Source organism: Schistocerca serialis, chromosome 1 (genome assembly GCF_023864345.2).
Source record: "Schistocerca serialis cubense isolate TAMUIC-IGC-003099 chromosome 1, iqSchSeri2.2, whole genome shotgun sequence".
Taxonomy (NCBI): domain Eukaryota; kingdom Metazoa; phylum Arthropoda; class Insecta; order Orthoptera; family Acrididae; genus Schistocerca; species Schistocerca serialis.
The window spans coordinates 1234914636-1234937490 of NC_064638.1; the positions used below are offsets into that span (position 1 = coordinate 1234914636).

Below are 22855 nucleotides of genomic sequence, written 5' to 3' on the forward strand. Positions count from 1 at the left end.
TAGACTCTCATTCAAAACTTAACACTGAGTACCAGCTACGTAGAAAAAAATTGTGGCCCAACTGACCAGCCATTTATGCCATGTTTGTGTTTGATATGTCTTAAAGGGAAATGCACACTAAAATAGATGAAGTTTCAAGATTAGCTCTTCATGTTAGTTTTCATAGATTACAAATTATGCAGTAATGATGGGAAAAAGTAAAATCATCCTCCAAAAAAAGGTTCGAAGTGAGTTCTTGTGCAGTTTCACACGTAATTGGCTTTTCTTTGGAAAAGTAAGTGCTTGACGGAACATGTATTCAGCCAGGTCACCTACAAAATTTTTGGAGCACAGTGTCATATGCTTCGAATATCTGCTGTCATTGGCTGGCGAGATCACGTGACATGAGCTGTAACTGAATGACAAAAATGCATCTCAGTCTTGATACCATTGATTCGGAAGTTGCCCTGCTGTATTTGGTGGGATTTGTGTTTATACTTTTATAATATGAAGATATATTGTCAGTTAACTGTGTATATTGTCAGTTAACATGGAAGAAATGTGCTTTTATCCATGAAAAAAATGTAATTTCATCTGAGAGAGTGCGTTTTTTAACTGGAAAAACTGAAAAATCTGATTTTTTTCCCTTCTTGTCTGCATATACACCGTGAGGCTGTGAAAAAGAGAACAAAATTTTTATAAGAATAATAAAAGTGCAAGGGACAAAGCTACCAATACTTAGCTTAGAGATGACATTGCCCATATAGTTGAAAGTAATAACAGCATAGAACAACTTTGGAATGATGGTAGTAACTGTGAATGATATTCAAATTCGGGACATAACAAAACAATCCTGGTAGTAAGGAAAACTATTAAGACAATACAAAATGTATTTCAGAATTAAAGAAAATAATTAGTAGTAGTATAACTGTACTGTTACTCTAAGCACACTAATACATCTGACAGCCGAAGTAAGAAAGATATAAAGTGCAGATTGCCATATGCAGAGTAAGCAGTCCTCAAGCAAAAGGAATCTGTTGGCATTATTCTTGGAAGAATTCCCCAAAGCTGTGTGTTTGCAGCACATATCAGTGTTGAACAAAGAGGCAAGTAAATAAAAACTCAGAAAATTAAAAATTTGGTAATATTTGAAATGCATGTCTTTATGAAACTGTGAAAAATTATATATGAAATGGAAAATAATTAGAACATACAGGTGAGAAATGATATCCTTAAAAAAACTGAAGGAGAAGAAAGAACTAGTTAGCAAAACGTATTGTAAGCCAACCAGAAGTTCCTCATTTGGAAGTGGAGGAAGCAGTAGAGGAGAAAAATTATGAAAGAAAACAAAAATTGGTAACTGCTAAACAAGCTACAGTATATGTCAGTACAATAAGTATGACAAGATGAAAACAAATTGGCACAGGATAAGAAGAAATGAAGGAAAATTGTCAAACCAGACTAGACATTAAAAATGTTGTTCCAACAATACAGTGAAAATGATAGTTGCTACTTGCCATATAACGGAGATACTGAGTCACAGATAAGGACAACAGAAACTTCCTGGCAGATTAAAACTGTGTGCCCGACCGAGACTCGAACTCGGGACCTTTGCCTTTTGCGGGCAAGTGCTCTACCAACTGAGCTACCGAAGCACGACTCACGCCCGGTACTCACAGCTTTACTTCTGCCAGTACCTCGTCTCCTACCTTCCAAACTTTACAGAAGCTCTCCTGCGAACCTTGCAGAACTAGCACTCCTGAAAGAAAGGATATTGCGGAGACATGGCTGAGCCACAGCCTGGGGGATGTTTCCAGAATGAGATTTTCACTCTGCAGCGGAGTGTGCGCTGATATTAAACTTCCTGGCAGATTAAAACTGTGTGCCCGACCGAGACTCGAACTCGGGACCTTTGCCTTTCGCGGGCAAGTGCTCTACCAACTGAGCTACCGAAGCACGACTCACGCCCGGTACTCACAGCTTTACTTCTGCCAGTACCTCATCTCCTACCTTCCAAACTTTACAGAAGCTCTGCTGCGAACCTTGCAGAACTAGCACTCCTGAAAGAAAGGATATTGCGGAGACATGGCTTAGCCACAGCCTGGGGGATGTTTCCAGAATGAGATTTTCACTCTGCAGAGGAGTGTGCGCTGATATGAAACTTCCTGGCAGATTAAAACTGTGTGCCCGACCGAGACTCGAACTCGGGACCTTTGCCTTTCGCGGGCAACTGCTCTACCAACTGAGCTACCGAAGCACGACTCACGCCCGGTACTCACAGCTTTACTTCTGCCAGTACCTCGTCTCCTACCTTCCAAACTTTACAGAAGCTCTGCTGCGAACCTTGCAGAACTAGCACTCCTGAAAGAAAGGATATTGCGGAGACATGCCAGGAAGTTTCATATCAGCGCACACTCCGCTGCAGAGTGAAAATCTCATTCTGGAAACATCCCCCAGGCTGTGGGTAAGCCATGTCTCCGCAATATCCTTTCTTTCAGGAGTGCTAGTTCTGCAAGGTTCGCAGGAGAGCTTCTGTAAAGTTTGGAAGGTAGGAGACGAGGTACTGGCAGAAGTAAAGCTGTGAGTACCGGGCGTGAGTCATGCTTCTATAGCTCAGTTGGTAGAGCACTTGCCCGCGAAAGGCAAAGGTCCCGAGTTCGAGTCTCGGTTGGGCACACAGTTTTAATCTGCCAGGAAGTTTCATATCAGCGCACACTCCGCTGCAGAGTGAAAATCTCATTCTGAAGGACAACAGAAGACTGTAAAACAACTAAGCTTTCAGCCAAAAGGCTTTCTTTGAATTAGCAAAAACACACACACACACACACACACACACACACACACACACACACACACGTGCAAATGCAACTTCCACACGTGTGAGGGGAGGGGGGACAGTAAAGTGCTGCCTGCGAGAGCATACAGGGATGAGGTGGGAAGAAGGTATGACAGCTAGGTGCAGTCGGAAGGTTAGTCGGAGGTTTTTGGGAGGGGGAGGGGGTAATGGAGGGGGTAAGGAAGAAGTAAATAGACTGTGGGTGTGTTGATAGAACAGAGGGTGTAACGTGCCGGGCTGTTTCCTTACCCGGGGCACCACATGCAACGTGCTGAGACATGTCCTTGTATTAGTGTCACTTAAAGTTCACGTCACAACCGGATGTACCGGTATTGAAACATTTCCTCACCCAGTAGATAGTAGGTAGTGCGCAGTAATCTCAACCTACCTTGCTTTGTTTATTCAATATTGTCTTCACGGTAGCTGCGCCCGTCTCACCTAAACCACACTGAAATTTAGGAGCCAGGATCCTAGGTTAGGTTTTCCAAAATCAAAAGTCAAACTCGTATTCATTGTTGAACATTTATGTCAACCACAGTACAATTTATTTGATGTCACTTGCACACACAATATTCATGTGACCAGGCCTCTTACACTTAATCGTCACATTAGGTAGGTTAAAGAACTTCCAGTCTTTAACAAAGTTCACAATTACAATTACCGAAAAATTAACCAACTTGCCGCACTTTTGCTCCAACAGAATCTGACCGAGAACTAACTGAGAACTGCACCAGCTCGAACCTTATATAGACGAGCGCTTGAATATTTGACTATTTCTGTTAATATATTATAGTTTATAATTTCCTAGGGTTAAAATGATCCTTTCTAACTGGTTTTGAAGTTAATTATTGGGTTTTATTATTTAAATAACGTGAGTGAGCTGAGCTGTATCAATTTAAATACGCGGAACTAACTTATGCATCCGCCGTGGTAATTCCTGACTTATAACCACTGCAGCCCTTTTGAACAATAATTTTTACATATTCAAATTTACTTAATTCTTAATTAATGCACTTACAAAGTTGAGACTGGAGTTATTTTACGTAGAAAAATAAAGGTAGCAAAAGTATCAAAACAGATCTCGGAATTATTTGGTAGTTTGGTCACAATTGGCACTGAAAGTCATACAGGCTACAGATTTTAAGTCTTTAATATCTATTTAACTAATAGACTTTAGGTTAATTTACACCCTTTGCTGGAATCAGTAAAATTTAGGCTTTCTTTTGGATGCAGTCTTATAGCTGAATTTGATCTATTAGCTCACTCGAATTTTACTTAATATGTATTGCACAATATACGTCATTGTCCATAACTGTTAATAGTATGCATTTTCAATAAAACTGATTAGCTCATTACTTTCATAATAGGCATTAGAATGTTTAGGGAAATTTAATTTAAACTATTTCTGAATTCTGTACTATGAGGCTGAAGGCCACAGAATCTGTAGTCGGAATCTGAGTAGTGAAAATGAAAAAAAAATAACAGTTCATTGCTTAACTAAGTTACTGAAAGAGTGTGAAACCAAAACAGGATAGCAGTGGGGCAATCCTGCTTCGTTACAAGGGCTGTGTAGTAATGAAATGGAAGAGGATGGGGCCGAGATGGATAAAGGACTATGACTAATGAAGGTCGAGGCTAGGAGGGTTACGGGAATGTAGGATATATTGCAGGGAGAGTGCCCACCAGTGCAGTTCAGAAAAACTGGTGTTGGTGGGAAGGATCCAGATGGCACAGGCTGTGAAGCAGTCGTTGAAATGAAGGTTGTCTTGTTGGACAGCATGATCAGCAACTGATTGGTCCAGCAGTTTCTTGGCCACGGTTTGTTGGTGGCTATTACTGCGAATAGACTGGGACAGGTGATGCTTGTGACTGGGCTGGAGTAGGTAGTGGTGGGAGTACGTATTTGACAGGTCTTGTGTCTATGTGAGCCATGAGGCAAGGAGCAGGGTATGACAAGAGGTAGTCGAAACCCTGGCAGAGAATGGGTTTCACTTGCTCAAGTTCTGGGTGGTACTGAGTCATGAGTGGAATGGACTGTGTGACTTGGGAGGTGGTGGGTGACTGGAGACATAAGGCATGGGAGACCTGTTTTTGTACAAGGTTGGAAGGGTAATTACAATCTGTGAAGGCCTCAGTGAGGCCCTTGATGTATTTGCTTGTGATTTCCACAGGTGGCGAGGCTGTATGGAAGGGACTTCTTGGTATGCAATGGGTGGCATCTGTCAAAGAGGAGTTAACTGCTGGTGGTTGGGTAGGTTTAACAAGTAGCTGTCTTTGAGGTGGAGGTCAACGTTGAGGAAGATGGCTTGTTGGGGTAAAGAGGACCAAATGTGGTGAATGGGGAAGAATGTGTTGAGGTTCTGGAGAAATGTGGCTAGTGTCCTCACCCTCAATCCAAATCACGAAAGTGTCATCAGTGAATCTGAACCAGGTGAGGAGTTTGGGATTCTGAGTGATTAGAATGGATTTCTCTAGATGTATCCAATGAATAGGTTGGCCTGGATGGTGCCATACGGGTGCCCATAGCCGTATCCTGGCTTTGTTGGTAGGTGAAACCTTCAGTGGAGAAGTAATTCTGGATGATATAGTTGGTCATGATGACTAGGATGAAGGTCATAGGTTTGAAATCCATTGGGTGTTGGGAAAGGTATTGTTCAGTAGTGGTAAGGCCATGTGCATTAGAGATGTTAGTGTAAAGGGAGGTGACATTAATAGTGACGAGTAGGACGCCCTGTGGTAAAGGAACAGAAACTGTGGAGAGTCAGTGGAGGAAAAGGTTTGTGTCTTTTGATGTGGAAGAGTAGGTTGCAGGTAATAGTCTGAAGGTTTTGGTCTACGAGAGCAGAGTTTTTTTAGTGGGGCACAGTAACTGGCCACAATGGGGTGTGCTGGGTGGTTGGATTTATGGACTTTAGGAAGCATGTAGAAGGTAAGAGTGGAGGGAGGGGTAGGGGGGAGAGGGGCTCTGGGGAGAGGTAGGGTGGGCCTGAGGATTTGAGGAGGCTGGATATCCTGCTGGATTCCTGGAATGGGATCACTGTGACAGGTTTTGTTGGTGGATGAATCTGACAACTGGCAGAGTTCTTCTGCCAGGTAATCCTTGCAGTTCAAACCAACAATGGTGGAGCCTTTGTTGGCAGGTAGGATTAGGAGGTCAGTATCAGCTTTGCGATTATTTCTGTGGATGTAAGGTTAGCTCGCTTGTCGAGGGATTTGGGGAATAATGGCAAGGCAAGGTTCAAGGTTAAGAAATTCTGGAAAGTGAACAGGGGATGATTTGGAAGCAAAGGAAATGGGAGTGGATCATGGTTGGAAAAAGGAGTGAACTGAGTCAGGCAGGGTCAAATATTGGTCATTGGTTGAGTCTGATTGGTAGGATTGGTGGCGAAAAAGTGCTTCAACTATGGGGATAAGGAGGAGGAGAGAGGTCTTTAATAAGTCCTGCATGATTGAATTTGGGAGTGAGACAAAAGGTGAGGCATTTGGAAAGGACTGATACTTCTGTGAGGCTAAGACTTTTGGAGGAAAGGTTCATGACTGTGTTTCAGGTCTCTTCTGGTACATGCATTCATCTTGTTGCTTTATGAGCCACCTGTTTACAGGGGAGGTCCTAAGGAGTGGGATCAACTTTTAGAGAGCATCTGCAGTACAACCTCTGTTAACCATTACTTTTGGGACCAGGGGTGGACAGAATGGTAAAAAGGTTGGATAATCAGAGGTGAATGAAACAAGTCATCGAGCTCGAAACAATGTAGTAAATCAAAATTAAGGTAAAAAATTATATTTTTATTATGAGAAAGGAAAACAAAAAATTGATACTGAAAATCCTATTTAAAAAAGTGTAGAATATTTTTTGTTTCTATTTCTTAACCTTGGTTGTGTAGCTGCATCAAGCCACTTCTTTCCGTACAGTATGTCCGTAGCTGTAGCAATTAGCTGTTGTTCCACATATTTGAGGGCAGCCTCGAATGTGCATACTTTGCTGCAGAATGGCTGATATTTCCATTTCTTCCTTTGTTTCAACACTATACTGTTGAAAAAAAAAAAAAAAAAAAAAAAAAGAAGTGTGTGTGTGAGAGAGAGAGAGAGAGAGAGAGAGGAAAGGGTGGGGGGGAACCACCATCAATGATCTGATCATCTTCAAGTTCTTCACTGGTGACTATAGCAACATCACCTTCTTGTAGTCCTTCCTGTACATCAGCAGGGTAGACATCATTCTGAAGAGTTTATAGATCAATCACTAAATCTGCAGCATATGACTCATTAGTTTCTGGAAGTTCATGTTCTTGGTTTAGGCTGGGACAGACTTCCTTCCGTGATTTTTGTAGAGTGGTTTTCTCTAGTTCTTCCAAAGTCTGTGCAACTGTGTAAATTGCATCTTTTATGTTAAAAAGCCTGTCATTGCTGCAAAAAGATGACAACCCTCTCCTTTTTTCTCTAACAAAGTGCTGACATATTTCCTCTTGTAACGTTGTTTTAACCACTAAGTAACACTCGAGTCTGTTGGTTGGATTATTGAAGTCACGTGGAGGTGAGAGAGAGGGGGAGGGCAGGTGAAAACATAGCTGGCCTATTCCGTGCCAAGTGGTCTAATATCGAGAAATGTTCCCATGTGACCATCATGGATTTTGATGAAATTTTGTATGAACATTAACACATGTTCTCAATGAACACTGGTAAAGCTTCAGTTTAAGAAATTCAATACTTTCGGAGATACAGTCACTTGTTTAAGACCATAGCACAGCTTTCTATAGTGCGTCCTTGAATTTTCAGCAACTTTGAGATATCTCTGTAAGTATTTGCATGAAAGAAACAAAACTTGGCCGTCTTATACAACGTTTAGAGCTCTTTAAAGTAAAATATTAAGAAAAGGATTTCTGAGCAATTTTCATGTAGATAATTTGAAGCAAAATTGCGTGAAAAAATAGATGTTTAAAAAAAAATGTGAACTTAAGTTTTTATATCTCCAAAAGTAATTGTGGGATGGACATGAAACTTTGCACACCACCACTTACCAACACAAGGTCTTAGAATATAAAATTTCATTCTCCTATTACTTTCCTTTATTTCACAAATCTAAGTTGACAGTTTTTCAAAAAGTGCTAAAAATGGGTATTTTTAGTCAAATTTTTCAAAAAAGTGTTTTCTCCAAACTCTTCTGAACTATGGTCATTAGAAAGAGCATATTCTAAACTATCTATAAAAGTGGATTTGGTTTTGCAATGCAAGCATATAAGGCCCTAAAAAGTAGCATCTTCAAAGAGGCGCACTGGAAGTTTGAACACTTTTTCTGGCACTCAAATTATATCTGAAACCTTTTATTATGCCTAATAAATGTTTATTAGTGCCTTGAATAATTGAAATAAAAAGACCTGGTAAATAGGCAATGAGACTGTCAGAAAAACTGTGAGAAGTAGCCCTTCTGCTTTTATCGTAAGTGTTCATTTGCATAAAACTCTTCTCATTTGAGAAAAAAAAGAGAGAGATCATAAAGAATTCAATGAATAATAGCTTCATATTTTTTGTACTTCTCAAAATTGTAAATATTTACAAGTGGAAAATGAAGACCTAATTTTTGGATTCAATTGTATAAAACATTTTTCCAAAAAAGAATCGGTTTGCTTGAATCATGCATCAAGTGATGTAAATTTTCCAATCAATATTGCAGAGATTTTAATACCTAGGTGTTGTAACCTGTGAATTTTTGTCTTAAAGTTATTAGGAAAACATGTGAAATTGATTGGTTAAACATCTAAGAGTTTAATTTTGTATTTAATCACACTTAAATGTAGCCTACTACCTTGGTAAATAAGTAACCACTAGTTTCACAGAGAAAATTCAAAAGATTAACTGTTTATAGAAAATATAATGGCAACAATTACTGTAACAATCAGATTGTTTCATTATTGTGAGCCATGTTTGAACAATCTGTATTTCAGTGGTGTGTTTGCAGCATAGTGAGTGGGTTCTCTTGACTGTGTGTGGCTTGTTAAGTGATTCGTAAGACCATCAAAGTTTGTAATCTAATTTACAAAAATTTGTTTTGATTGTGTCTTTTATAGCATATATCTCTTATTAGATTTTTTCATTGGTATTATACATTGTGTATAATTTCATTCAGTAGCAATTTGTCTGAAATTTAAGCAGATTATAATTTGCACTTAGAGGTCAAATACATTATTTAGTTACCGATTAGAGATGGATGCAGAAGGGAACAGCATACCTTCCTGCTCAATTGGGCAAGGAGATAGTGGAACCAAGTGTCATGTCACTTTCTTTGCCAAAAAAGCTGCTTTAAAATGGTTTGCGGATTTTAGTGATGAGGAAAAAGAGTTGTTGGTCCGATGTTCTGAAGCAAAGCTGGACAATACCTCTCAAGTTTACCTACACCATGAAGCCCTGTTATTGGCACAATATGAGAGGTTACAAAAAAATGCTTCAATCCCTTTGGGAAGGTGAATCATAATGTTAAGGCAGGAATTCACACTCTTGATACTGAAACAGCTAATAAGACTTCTGATATGTTGAAGAAGCAGCTTCTTAATAACATAAGGCCAGGTCAGAAAATTTGTCTGGCTTGCAGGACTACCTTAAATAAACACTTGGACGAAGCTTTATCAGCCTCATCATCACATTCTGATGAGGACCTTACACCAAAAGAAGAATTAAATAGTAGCTTATTGTCTATCGGTATTTCACCCGTGAAGAGAACAGTAAGCTACAGAGATAAGCCCCAATATGTGAAGAAGAAAATTCAAAAGGCTCAAAATGTGATTAAAAACAGAATTGTAAATGCAATGGCAGTAAACCGACAAATTGAAGATGCTAGTGAAATTAAGGAATATGGAAACTGTGCCAAGATGCAGAATGCAATTCCTAAAGAACGGATGCAAATTTTAACCTTGGCACCTGTAAGTTGGACAGTCAGACAAACAGCAGCTCAGTTCGGCTTGTCTGAAAGAATGGTGAAGAATGCTCGGAAGCTTAAAGCAGAGAAGGGCATTCTGGCACTTCCCGAAAATAGGCAAAGCAGGAAATTACCAGCAGAAGTTGCTAGTAGAGTGCGAAATTTTTTTGAAGATGATGAGTATAGTAGGGTGTGCCCTGGAAAAAAAGATAGTATTTCAGTTAGACTTTTAGATAGAAAGACATACATGCAGAAAAGATTGTTACTTTGCAATTTACGGGAAATGTATGTTATCTATAAGAATATAAATGGTCCAGAAATAAGGTTTTCAAAGTTTTGTGAACTTAGACCCAAATGGTGTGTAACAGTAGGATTAGCTGGAATGCATGCAGTTTGCATCTGTGCAATTCACCAAAATGTTCAGCTTATGCTTAGCGGAGCTGGTATAAGTGAAAGTTATAAGGAGTTTCTCAGCAAGGCAGTTTGCAGTTTGAACTCTAAACAGTGCATGCTACATCGCTGTGAAAGGTGCCCTGGGCCCAAAGCTATAGCATCTGAAATTGCCAGCTATTTCCTAGATCATGAGCCACAGGAAGTTATTGTGTTTAAGCAGTGGATACATACCGATCGGGCCACACTGGACTCGAAGTAAATGGTAGTGGATGAATTTATTGAAGATGTAAAAAATAAAATATGGAGTCTGTCATGCCATCATTACATTGCCAAGCATAGAGGCTTGCATCTTAAAGGCCTTAAATGTCATCTTAAAGATGAAGAGCTTGTTGTCCTGATGGATTTTGCAGAAAATTATTCTTTTATCATTCAGGATGCTGTGCAAAGCTTCCACTGGGACAATAGTCAAGCAACAACTCATCCATTTGTTATCTACTTCCGTCAAAATGAGAAAGTACAATCTTTAAGTTTTTGCATTATCAGTGATAGTTTGCGGCATGACACTATTACAGTTCACGCTTTTATCAGGGAGCTCATCAAATATATAAAAGCACGGTTTGCACAGATATCCCACATTCATGATTTCAGTGATGGCTCCAGTGCTCAATATAAAAATTTCAAGAATTTCCTAAATTTGTGCTATCATAAGAGTGATTTTGGAATGACAGTCGAATGGAATTTTTTCGCTACTAGTCACGGGAAATCACCTTGTGATGGGATTGGAGGTACAACAAAGTGGTCAGCAGCAAGAGCAAGCTTCCAACGGCCACTTAATGGACAAATTCTTCCCCCCCCCCCCCCCCCCCCCCCCCCCCCCCCCCCCCCCCCCCCCCCCCCCCCCGGATCTGTTTCACTTCTGCTCTTAAAACATTAATGGAATTACATTTGTTTTCGTCAGTAAAGATGAAATTGAAAAAAATATTGTGTCACAAGAAGAGAGGTTTAAACTTGGACAAACTGTAGCAGGCACTAGAGAAAATCATCACTCTTACTTATTGATGAAACAACAATTCAGGTCAGCAGAGTTTCAAATGATTGTTCATTTTTTCTAGCTAAAATGGGTCATAGTAATGAAGGAGGCGTATTAATGTCTGCTCTCCAACCAGGACAATATATTGCATGCCTCTATGAAAACGTGTGGTGGATTGGGAATATCTGTGAGACCTCCACAGAGCAAAGGGATGCGTTAATAAACTTTATGCACCCATATGGTCTGGCAAATTCATTTTATTGGCCACCAGGAAGTGACAAGTGCTGGGTTCCAGAACACCACATTATTGCAGTTGTTCCAGCTCCATCAGTAAAATCGTCTGGTCGGCAATACACCATTCCTCTTGATATTCATCAGAAAATTAATGTAGCATATCAAAAATTGAAATAGGTTAGAGGAAACGATCTAAGGAACCGAAGAGTGCCTTCTAATTTTACACAGGGCACTTAAATAATTTTACTATCAGGCTTGGGAAATTGTGTAAAGAAACGCTTATCAGGCTTGGGATCCAGTGATAAAGAAACCCACCCGTGGCTGTTGTTGCTAAGCTATGGGGCGTGGCCCCTATGGCAATGGGAATGCTGGTTTTCTCAGGTGAAATGAAACTAGCAGTGGTTAAGCCACCATGGACCATAGCAACTCATTTATACACTTCTTTTCCATCAGTCAACTAATAATTAGATGATTATGCAAATAAATTTTACGATTGACATTCATTCTTAATAATAATTGTGTGTGTGTGTGTGTGTGTGTGTGTGTGTGTGTGTGTGTGTGTGTGTGTGTGTGTGTGAGAGAGAGAGAGAGAGAGAGAGAGAGAGAGAGAGAGAGAGAGAGAGAGCGTGGGAGGGGGGGGGGGGTGACAATTAAGAAATAACATTGTTTTTATTTTTATTCTTTTGCTATTCGGACTTAAGCTAGGTCCTGTTCATCAGGACTTCTTATTTCACTTATCCCAGGCATTAATAAACATATATAAGGCAAAATAAAAGATTTCAGGTATAATTTGAGTGCCAGAAAAATGTGTTGAAACTTACAGTGCGCCTCTTTGAAGATGCTACTTTTTAGTGCCTTATATGCTTGCATTGCAAAACCAAATCCACTTTTATAGATAGTTTAGAATATGCTCTTTCTAATGACCATAGTTTCGAAGAGTTTGGAGAAAACACTTTTTTGAAAAATTTGACTAAAAATACCCATTTTTAGCACTTTTTGAAAAATTGTCAACTTTACCCTAGATTTGTGAAATAATGGAAAGCAATAGGAGAATGAAATTTTATATTCTAAGACCTTGTGTTGGTGAGTGAGTGGTAGTGTGCAAAGTTTCATGTACATCCCACAATTACTTTTGGAGATATGAAAAACTAAAGTTCGCATTTTTTTTAAAACAGCAATTCTTTCGCCCAACTTTGCCTCAAATTATCTATATGAAAATTGCTCAGAAATCCTTTACTTAATATTTTACTTTAAAGAGCTCTAAAAGTTGTATAAGATGGCCAATTTTTGTTTCTTTCATGCAAATACTTACAGAGATATCTCATCTCAAAGTTGCTGAAGATTCAAGGACGCACTATAGAAAGCTGTGCTATGGTCTTAAACAAGTGACTGTATCTCCGAAAGTATTGAATTTCTTAAACTGAAGCTTCACCAGTGTTCATTGAGAACATGTGTGAATGTTCATACAAAATTTCATCAAAATCCGTGAGGGTCATGTGGGAGCCTCTAGACCACTTGGCATGGAATGACCCAGCTTTTATGTCACCTTGTTGAACTTCAGAATCAGAGGGCATTGTCTAGCAGTACAGTTGCATGGGGTGCTAGGTTTTTGATTTCGAGTATTTTGTAACAGCTGGAACAAATCCATTAAGAAACCAGTCTTTAAACAAATTACCATTCCTCCAAGCACTTTTTATGGTGATGTATCACAATCTGCAGCCCTGTACCCAAGTGAGCCCTTGTTTATGGGTAATCAATGTAAAAGAGTTGCACAGCACATTCTAGAGCCTGATTATGATGGTTTTATTCAGAGCAACAGTGTAGTGTAGTGGTTATTTCCTTTCCTGACGGGCTGAAGATTGTGGATTTCACTCCTGACAGGTGCCTTCAAATTTTTATTTTTTAATCTTTATAGAAATGATTGTCATTCTTTTTATTCAATTGATTTGTTTCAACGTAATTTTTTTTATTTCGATTTATCTGTGTCATTTCAGTCATCATATTAACTTTTTTATGTGCTCCCATTTTAACCTCTTATCACTCAATTTTAATTTTTATATGTGTGATTTTAATTATTTTTGTGTATTAACTTTGATTTAACTTCTTCTGTTTATCATTTTATATTTTCATCTGTGTTATTGCATTCATTATTTCTATTCCTCATTTTCCGTGAATTTTAACAATATGGGAAAAGATAGATTGTTACTTACTGTAAAGACGACACATCAAGTTACAGGCAGGCAGGATTAAAAGATACTCACTTGTAGCTTTCAGCCATAGGCTTCGTCAGTAAAAACAAAAAACACACACACACACACACACACACACACACACACACACACACACACACATACACACATATACACACACTCCATCATATTGGGCTGGAATGCCACAATACATGGGATGCAAGGAAGGCGTGGGGAAGGGTAAGGAGAAGGAGAAGAAATAGTAGTGTGTGGTTGGGGAAAGAGACAAACATTATCTGGTGGAGTGTGCAGGGACTAGACTCCAACAGGTGTAGTGTCAGGTGGTTGTGTGGCAGGGAGGTGGGGAAAAATGAGAAAGGGAAAGACAGGCAGATGCATTGGTAAAGGGCTGCGAATAAACATGGTGGGAGATGAGAACGGGGAGGAGATGATAGGACGGAGATGAGAATGGGGAGGAGATGATAGGACATAAGGGGTGGAAACCATTGGGTGAAGTGTGTGGGGACAGCATGTTACTAAGATTGAGGCCATGATCATTACAGAAGTGGAAAAATGTATTGTAAGGAGGAAAGGACCCATATGGCTTGGGTAGTGTAGCAGCCATTGAAATCAATTGTGTTATGTTCAGCTGCATGTTGTGCCACAGGGTGGTCTACTTTGCTCTTGGCCACAGTTTGGTGGTGACCGTTCAACCTGATGGACAGCTGGTTGGTAGTTATACCAATATAAAACATTGTGCAGCGATTGCAGCAGAACTGGTAAATGACATGGCTGCGTTCACAGATGACATGGCCCCTGGTGGGGTAGGATACACCTGTGACAGGAACTGGAATAGGAAGTGCTGAGTGGGTGGGTTGGGCAGGTTTTGCACTTGGGCCTCCAACAGGGATATGATCCTTGTGACAAGCGATTGTGATTGGCATAGGGATGGACTAGGATGTTGTGGAGGTTGGATAAGTGACGGAACAGCGCTTTATTGGGGGGGGGGGGGGGAGTATATTAGGTAGAATTTTCCTCATTTTGGAGCATGTTGATAAGTAATCAAAGCACTGGCAAAGGATATGGTTCAGTTGTTCTAGTCTGGAGTAGTACTGGGTGATGGAAGGGACACTCCTTTGTGTGAAGGGGACTCTCCTTTGTGGCTGGTTGGTGGGAGGATTGGGCCTGTAAGGGGAAATGGCATGGGATATCTGTTTGTGAACAAGGTCTGGCAGATAATGCCTGTCTGTGAAGTCCTTGGTGAGACCCTCAGCATACTGGGCAAGTGAGTTTTTGTCACTGCAGGTACACCATCCCCAGGTAGCCAGTCTATATGATGGGAGGGATTTTTTGGAGTGAAAGGGATGACAGCTGTCAAAATGCAGGTACTGTTGGTGGTTGATGGGTTTCATGTGGATAGGGGTTTTGATGGAGCCATCAGATAGGAGGAGGTGGTCAATGTATAGGAATGTGGCACGCTGGGTTGAGGAGGACCACATGAAGCGGATGGGACAGGTGGTGAGGTTGAGAAAGAACAAAGATATGTTGTCTTGGCCATGGGTCCATATCGTGAAGATATCATCAATGAACTTGAACCACATTAGGGGTTTGGTGTTTTTGGAGGCTTGGAATGTCACCTCTAAACGGTCCATAGAAAGGTTGACGTAGGAGTGTTCCATGTTGATGCACATGGCTGTGCTGCAGGTTTGTATATATACCTTCCCTTCAAATTAGAACTAGGTGTGGGTTAGGATGAAATTAGTAAGGTGTATGAGGAATGAGGTAGTGTGTTTGGTGTCTGAAGGACATTGATAAAGGTAGTGTTCAACAGCAGTAAGACCATGTACCTCAGAGATGTTGGTGTATACAGAGGTGGCATCAACAGTGACAAGTAGAGATCCAGGAGGCAAAGGGATGGTGGAGAGTTAGTGAAGGAAGTAGTTGGTGTCTTTGACATGGGAGGTCAGATTACAGGCAGTTGGGTGAAGGTTTGGTCAACGAGTGCCGAAATTCTCTCATTGGGGTCACAATAACCAGCCACAATGTGGCGTTCAGGATTGTTGGGTTTGTGGATTTTGGGGAGCATGTAGAAGGTGGATGGCTGGTTATTGTGCCCCACTAAAAGAATTTTGGTGCTCATTGACCAATGCCTCCAACCAGTTGCCTGTAGTCTAGCCTCCCAAGTCACAGACGCCAATCACTTCCTTCATCGACTCACCACCATCCCCACCCCTTTACCTCCTGGATCCCTACTCATCACTGTTGACGCCACCTCCCTACACACCCCCATGGTCTTACCATTATTGAACACTACCTTTCCCAACATCCTTCAGACTCATTGGAAGGGAAAGTATATAAACAAATCTGTGGAACAGCCGTAGGCACTCACTTGGCACTCTCCTATGCCATCCTTTTTACTGGCCGCGTAGAGGAGACCTTCCTAGCCTCCCAAAACACCAAACCCTAGTCTGGTGCAGGTTCATTGATGATGTCTTTATGATCCCAACCTGAAAACCTTCTCTCCCATCTGTTTCACATGGTCCTCCTCAACCTAGCAATCCAACTTCCTAGATGTTGACCCCCTCCTCTCTGATGGCTCCATCTGCACCTTTGTCCACATTGAACCCACCAACCACTGACAGTACGTGCATTGTGACAGCTGTCATCCCTTTCACACCAAAATATCCTGGCTACCTAGGAATGGCATACCTGCAGTGACAAAAACTCACTTGCTCAATATGCAAAGGGTTTCACCAAGGACTTCACATACAGGCAGTAACCACCAGACCTAGTCCGCAAACAGAAATTCAGTGCCCTTTCCCCTCACAACCCAGTCCTCCCACCAGCCACAAAGGAGTGTCCCCTTCGTCAGCCATTACGACTGCGGATGGGAACAAGCAAACCACATCAGTCACTAGCACTTTGATTACCTGTCATCGTGCCCTAAAATGAGGGACATCCTACCCGAGATTCTTCCCACCCCTACTAAAGTACAGTTCCGTTGCCCACCCAACCTCCACAACATCATAGTCCATCCCCATGCCACTTCCAGTTCCAATCCCATGCTGCAAGGATCATACCCAGATGCAAAACCTTCCTAATCCACCCACACAGCTCTTTCTATTCTAATCCTGTCACAGGTTTATCTTACCCCATCAGGAGCCAGACCACCTGTGGAAACAGCCATGTCATTTGCCAACTCTGCTGCAATCATTGCGCAGCTTTTTATATTGGTATGACTACCAACCAGCTGTCCACCAGAATGAACAGTCACCGCCAAACTGTGGCCAAGAGGATAGTAGACCACCGTGTGGCACAACATGCAGCTGAACATAACAACGTTGATTTCAATGACTGCTTCACTACCCAAGCCATCTTGATCCTTCCCTCCACCATCAGCTTTTCTGAAGTGTGCAGATGGGAATTATCCTTAAAATACATTTTCTGCTTCCATAATTATCCTGGCCTCAACCTTAGTAACATGCTGTCCCCACACACTCCATCCAACAGTTTCCACCCCCTATGTCCTGTCATCTCCTCCCCATTCTCATCACCCACCCTATTTATTTGCAGCCCTCTGCCAGTGCATCCAACCGTCTTTTCCTGCTCCTCTCATTTTTTGTTGCTTTTTCCCCACTTCCCTGCCCTGCAGTCTCCTGACGCTGCACCTGTTGGAGTCCCTGCATACTCTACCAGACAGCGTTCGTCTCTCTCACCAGCCCTACACTCCTATCCTTTCACCTTCCCCTTCCTCTTCTGCATCCCCTCTAGATTGCTGCTTGCATCCCACATGATGTTGCACTCCAGCCCGAGATGCTGGAGAGAGAGAGAGAGAGAGAGAGAGAGAGAGAGAGAGAGAGGGGAGGGAGGGAGGGAGGGAGGGGGAGGGGGGAGAGAGTGTGTGTGTGTGTGTGTGTGTGTGTGTGTGTGTGTGTGTGTGTGTGTGTGTGTTTTTATTGATGAAAGCTGGACCCGAAAGCTATATGTGAGTGTCTTTTAAGAATGCCTGTCTGAAACTTGACATGAATTCTCCACAGTAACTAAAAAACAATCTATCTTTTCCTACATTGTTGATATTCCCACCTGGAGTTTTCATTGTTTAATTTTCGCTTGAATTTTGTTTTGTTTACAGTCCCTTCTTTCATATAAATCTGCATGTAGTTGTTTTGTCTGTAATACAACAAGAATTAGTTTCAAATGTTTGACGATTATCATCCAAAAAGTGTATATCTTATAATGGCACCACTGCACAGCAGATATAAATAGTTTGTTTTGTTTTCTGTTTTTTATTAACTGATTGATTGGCACTTTAAAATGTTTAAATGTTTTGATTGTTAAATAAAAATGATTAAAATCACATGCACAATGGTTCCAAATGAAAAGAGAATGGTAGGGGGGAAAAATGAGAGCAAGTAAAAAGAGTAATAATGTGATTAAAATGATCTGGCAAAGAATTAGAAGTAAAAACCCTTATATTTAAACAAATTAATTGAATAAAAACAAAGATCAAAGGCATTTCAGTGTAGATTTAAGAATAAAAATTTAAAAGCACTTCAGTGTTCGAACACACATCCTTCAGTGTATCAGGAAAAGAACATAACGGGTACACTGCTCTGCCACAGCAGCTGTTCTCAGAATTGATGGCTCTCAATGAAAAATTTATATTTCAAACAATGGAAAATTCAGGAAAGAATGTAAGAATATAATGCGAAGTATAGTAGTTACTCACCGTAAAGTGGAGATGCTGAGTCGCAGAAAGGCACAACAAAGAGACTGTTGTAAAATCAGCTTTCGGCCAACAAGACCTTTGTCACACACACACACACACACACACACACACACACACACACACACACACACACACAGAGAGACACAAATGCAACTCACACATGCATGACCACAGTCTCTGGCAGCTGGAGCCAGACTGTGGGTAGCAGGGCATTATGGGAGACACAACTGTGTGGGTGTGAGGAGGAGGCTGGTGCAGCGAGGGGTAGGGATAGCAGGATAGGGATGGGAGGGACAGTAAAGTGCTGCTGGGAGCAAGCAGGGCGAGGTGGAGAGCAGGGCAGCTAGATGCAGTCAAGAAGTTAGACAGGGGGGGGGGGGGGGGTGTCCCAGTCTTGCTCCAGCTGCCAGAGACTGTGGTCACGCGTGTGTGTGTGTGGGGGGGGGGGGTCTATTTTTGACAAACGCCATGTTGGCTGAAAGCTAACTTTTCAACAGTCTCTTTCTGTGACTATGTATTTATATTTCATATTATGTAAGAATAAGACTGCCAGTGAACAAATATTGCTAGTGTCAGATTCTCATTTTCATGAGCCAATTTAGGAAACTTGTTAATTTGCTGTCTTATTTCACAAGAACTGTTTAGTATACGCTGTCAGCAGGAATGCTGAGACAAATCACTAGCAAATTTTCACCTTACAGCCCATCATTGATCACATGCAGGGTTAGCTGCTTACTAAACTTTTAATAACCACTAGTAGCAATAAGCTGCTTCACGATCTGACTGCCATTTCATTGCAACACTGATTACAAGAATAGGTTGTTAACCAGAGCCGTTATAACTGTCCACTAGATTTCACACAGGCTTCTGGAGCTAGAAGTTGAATTCAGAACATGTTCAGTGGAAGTAGTAAACAAGATTTACAATAAAGTGGTAAAAGTTCTGTCATTCCCATATAGAAGTGACTGATTTGCAGTGGTAACAAGAGAATCCCATTGAAGTGATTCACTGAGTCTCTCTTCTCTTTGGAAAGTATGCAGCTCTAATAAAGAAAAAGATTCAAATGTAATGAAAGTGCATTCTTCTTATGCCTCTTTTTCTGTTCCTATCAGCAACGTTAGTTCTAAATGCAAAACCAAATTACAAGTTGATTATGTGATGACCACAGTGTTCTCTTTGTTTGGAGATTTTAGCCAATGATAGGTTGAAGCTTATAAATTAAAAGATACACTTGCAGACAAAACATTTAGTCCATATAAGTAAACCCTTCGAATTTTTTGAGCGTCACGAGCAACAACTGAAAGGAAATGCCAGGTTTCTCAAAATAATAATAATAATAATAATAATAATAATAATAATAATAATAATAATGTCTGAGAAAGGAAAGAAATAATAAAAATAATGCCAGTTGTAAAGAAAGCCCTCAGAGCATCCTAAAGGTATCCTGCTTAGTTGAAAAATCCAAATCACCACACTTCAGCAGTGAGAAATTACATCTTCCCACAGCTGTCAAAATGTGCGAAATCGTGTGTGTAGAAAGTTTGGCGAGAGTCTGAAGTTGACCACTCTCAGATGATACTGTGGCTCATCGTATTGATGCAGTAGTCACTGACATGAAAAACCAATTGCTACTACATCTTCACGATAGCCCAAAATTCGCCCTGCAACTTTGTGATTGTACTGCTACCTGAAATATTTCCCAACTTCTTGTTCTAGTGTGCTACTGTTATGAAAATGAAATGTATGAGGACTTCGTTCTGTAAAGCTCTGTATGGGAGGACTACAAGTGAAGAGATTTCATTTGCTTTGAATTTCTTTTTGTTGACGAAAGTGTGTCATGGACGAATTATGTTCGTGTATGTACCAGTGGCGTAGCAGCATTTACTGGAACTAAAAAGGGGTTCACAACAAGACTGTGTGCTATTTCTCCTTCTGTAAAATTTACACATTGCGTGATATAGGGGGAGGCACTATTTTCTAACATAGTACAGCTGGAAATCAATAAAGTACTGAATGACGAATGCTGTTTAACATATCACTTCAATGCTGAAATGGTAATTCATCTTTCTATCCAGCCAAGCAAATGTTTGCATTTAAGAGAAACCTTGGACTTCGGAAAATCCAGATGGAAATGGGTAACTAAGTGACGTTTTCTTGTCTGAATGAATTTGTGAAGGGAAATGGGTTGGATGTATGAGGTGTGACAATAACGTAATGAGACTGATGTGAAAAAAAATGTTGCTTACAGTTTTTGTCAATAGTATGACAATAGTTTACCAGAAGTTTTTGTCAAGTTTAATGTTGTCTCCTTCAAAGTAGTTCCCTTCTGATTGCACACACTTTTCCAGCACTTCTGCCATTGACGGTAATATTTCTGGAACTTATCTTCCGTAAATTCACAGCTTTCTGAACATCTTGTGTTGTTTGAAAATGGTGTCCCTTGACCGCCATTTTGACTCTTGGAAATAGAAAAAAGTCGCACGGATCGATATCTGGCGGATAAGGTGGCTGTGGTAGTACTGAAATTTGTTTTGAGGTTAAAAATTGCTGTACTGACAGAGCAGTATTGATGCAGAATCCAACTATCAGCAATGTCGGCACGGACACGAAGAACTCTTTTTCGAAGTCTTTCTAAACTTTCTTTGTAGTAACATTGGTTAAGTGTTTGTCCAGGAGGCACTCACTCTTTATGAACAATTCCCTTGGAATCAAAGAAGCACACAAGCTTGCATTTCACTTTTGTCTTTGACATGTGAACTTTTCTTGGTCTGGGTGATCCCTTTGAGCACCATTGCGAACTTTGGCGTTTTGTCTCTGGATTGTACTGAAAAAACCAACTTTCATCACCAGTGATAACATGGCTCAACAATTCTGGATTGATTTCCGTTTGCTCTAACAGATTGGCTGCCACATTTTTCCGTGTTTGTCACTGGTGTGGTGTGAAATTTTTGGGGACCGTTTTTGCACAAATCTTTCTCATACCAAGATCTTCAGTTATTATTAGACGAACCGTTTCTCAGTTGATGTTCAGTTCTACTGCAATTATTTTCATGGATAATCTTCGATCAGTTCACGTACCCTGGCCAAGTTGACATCCGTCCGTGAGGTTGATGGTCGTCCACTGGGGTCTTAATCTTCAATATTCGTTCTGCCTTCACTAAACATTTTATGTCAATGAAAAACTTGAGCCCTTGACATAACCTTCTCTCCAAAAGCCTTCCGAAGTGTACCGTAAGTTGTCATGATGTTTTCACCCAATTTAACGCAAAATGAAATGGCATACCATTGCGCAATATTGTGCGGTTCCATTTCCGTGATGAGACACACAAACACATGTTAACTTATTACAGCACAAGTAACAACTGAGTAGTTGCATCGATGTGCCGCCTGGACTAGAAGCAGCTTATAGACCAAGGTGAAAGATATTGTACCTACACAAGCTTGCAGGGTTGCCACATCTTGCAAAGAAAATCAGTCTCATTACTTTGTTACCGCACCTCGTAAGTAAAACTAGTAGAATTGGTATAATATGTCTTGAAAACCTTAATCAGCAATTACAGGATAAATTTCCAGGATCTTCATCTGAGTGTTAATGGATCAACAATCCATTTGATATGCTGTTAACAATAGAACTTCGCATCAACTAACTTATGTGAGTCAACACTTTCCACAATAACATTACCAAAGATGAAACATTGTTCTCGACTGCATCTGCAAGGGGACTTGCAAGTTGCTGTTTCAAAGATCCAATGAAAACTGGATCTGCTTTCTTCACAAATTCAGGCATACACATCATTCTAGATGTACATATGTCAGAAAATTCCAGACTTTTGAACCTTGTGCCTTTTTACTCCTGTGTATTTCATTGTTGGATGATCGGTTTGAATATAACATTCTTTTTTCTTTTTTTTTTTATTGGCATTTAAAAGTTGACTATCATTTTATCATCATTTGTATCTCGTGAACTTTCAGATATTATAACAACATTCTAAATGTGTTAAAAGCAATATAGATGCAAACAATTAAACTTTACCTAACTTAAAAAAAAGTAAAGTAGATTTCAGTTCCAATAACTGCGCACGCACATGTTGTTGTTTATGAATTAGTTGCAATTGTTAACTTGCACCACCTTTGAATGATACAAATGTACATAATTCTTTAAAACAATTTAACTCTGGTGTGCTTGAAAGACACTCTTTAATTCTTCTTCTTCATATTCTTCTTCCTTCTTCTTGTGCCTCTGTTCCGCAGCAGTGACGGGTCACTATAGTTATTAAAAGGGTTGACTGTATGCCCATGCTGTCGCCAACCTATTACCCCCACCCCTCCTTCCGGTCGAAATGTGTGTATCCTCAACTGTCTGTATGTTGTGTTATTCATGTGAAAGTGAGCAAAAGTTTTCTAAATGTTTGCAAATCATGTAACAGAGGCAGGGCTTGAGTACCAGCCCAGTATTCACTTAGTGAGGGTGTGGAAAATTGCCTAAAACCCACATCCAGGCTGGCCGGCACGCTGATCCTTATTGTTAATCTGCTAGGGGATTCAGTCCAGGGCCAGC

General features: G+C 40.6%; 1 protein-coding gene and 2 non-coding genes across 3 annotated transcripts in view; 1 reads left to right on the top strand and 2 right to left on the bottom strand.

Moving 5' to 3' along the window:
* LOC126419217 (angiomotin-like 2a) overlaps window positions 1–22855 on the top strand; it is a 133494-nt gene that overhangs the window by 105018 nt on the left and 5621 nt on the right. The gene's annotated exons all lie outside the window — the stretch shown is intronic.
* Trnal-caa (transfer RNA leucine (anticodon CAA)) lies at window positions 1561–1635 on the bottom strand. Its single transcript has one exon. It is a non-coding gene; the product is annotated as a tRNA-Leu (tRNA).
* Trnas-cga (transfer RNA serine (anticodon CGA)) lies at window positions 2163–2237 on the bottom strand. Its single transcript has one exon. It is a non-coding gene; the product is annotated as a tRNA-Ser (tRNA).